General features: G+C 38.0%; 1 pseudogene across 1 annotated transcript; it reads left to right on the top strand.

The window, feature by feature from the left end:
* Positions 1-351: 351 nt before the first annotated feature.
* LOC308501080 (small ribosomal subunit protein bS21m-like) lies at positions 352-617 on the top strand (annotated as a pseudogene). The gene has a single exon. The product of its transcript is annotated as a small ribosomal subunit protein bS21m-like (transcript).
* Positions 618-1,538: the final 921 nt, after the last annotated feature.

The raw sequence follows: 1,538 nt of genomic DNA, 5'->3' as shown, positions 1-1,538 counted from the left end.
GAAATAAGTCTATTGTTGACATACAATAAACTGCACATATTTAAAGGATATGATTTCATAAGTTTTTTTGTTTTCTTTTTAAAGAGGGCGCAGCTCAAAGTAGCCCATGCGGGAATCCAACCGGCAACCTTGGTGTTAGTAGCAACGCTTTTAATTGCTGAGCAGTATTGCGATGTATGGCTATACCACAATTTGTTTATTATTCATCTCTTGATGGACACTTGGGTTGATTTCAGTTTTTGGTGATTACGAATAAAGCTGCTACGGACATTCATTTAAAAGCTCATCTACAGGCGTTGGCTGGGCCTGGGAGCGTGGCGTCCCGAAGAGTGATGACTTAATTCCCAGGGCATGGCCAAACATCTGAAGTTCATTGCCAGGACTGTGATGGTACAGGAAGGGAACGTGGAAGGTGCATGCAGGACCCTCAACAGAATCCTCACCATGGATGGGCTCATTGAGGACATCAAGCGACAACGGTGCTACAAGAAACCTTGCCACCGGTGACAGAGGGAGAGCTATGAAGCCTGCCGGTGCATCTACAACATGGAAATGACTCGCAAGATCAACTTTCTGATGCGAAAAGAATCGGGTGGATTCCATGGCAGGGCTGCTGAGGCTTTGGGTAGTGGGCCCAGTATGAAAACCCCTATCCAATGGTGTCTCCACCCCTTTTCTTTCTCCAACCCCATTTTCTCTTATCTGTCTTGCAATAAACTCGATCACAGATATATATTAAAAAAAACCAGCTCATCTACAGACATATGTTTTCATTTCTCTTGGGAAATATCTAGGAATGAAACAACTGTGTTGTATGGTAAGTGTATTTCTAACTTTAAAAAAAAAACTGGCACCCAGTCTGCCAAAGTAGTTTTACATTCCCCCCAGCATGTACGTGATTTCCAATTGTTCCATATCCTCACCAGTACTTGATATGGTCAGTCTTTTTTACCATAGAAATTTAAACAGGGTGTGTGATGATAGCTCATTGTAGTTTTAATTTGCATTCCCCTAGTGCCTAACACTGTTGAGCATTTTTTCAGCATTTGCCATCTGAATATTTTTTTGATGAAGCATTTGTTCAACTTTTTTGTCCATTTATTAATTTTGTTGTTTTCTTATTGCTGAGTTTTGAGTGTTCTTTATATGTTCTGAATACAAGTCCTTTATTAGATAAATGGTTTGCAAATCTTTTCTCCTAATCTTTGGCTTATTTTTTCCATTCTTTTTGAAGATCAGAAATTAAGTTCAAATTATCAGTTTGTTCTTTTATGGTTTGTGTTTTTGGTGTCATGTCTAAAATATCTTTGACTAACTTAAGATCACAAAGTATTTTTCCTATGTTTTCTTCTAGAAATTTTAAAGCTTTACATTGAAGCCTATGATCCATTTTGAGTTAATTTTCGTATATAATTTCAGATATGTACCCAAGTTCTTTTATACACACACACACACTTGTTCCACTACTATTTGTTGAAAAGGCTCTTCTTTCTCCACTTTGTTGATTTGCACTTTTGTGAAAAATCAGCTGTCCATAT

Source organism: Rhinolophus hipposideros, assembly GCF_964194185.1.
Source record: "Rhinolophus hipposideros genome assembly, chromosome: 8".
NCBI lineage: Eukaryota > Metazoa > Chordata > Mammalia > Chiroptera > Rhinolophidae > Rhinolophus > Rhinolophus hipposideros.
Note: the sequence above shows the minus strand (reverse complement) of the source record. Positions and strands in the feature narration are given on the sequence as shown.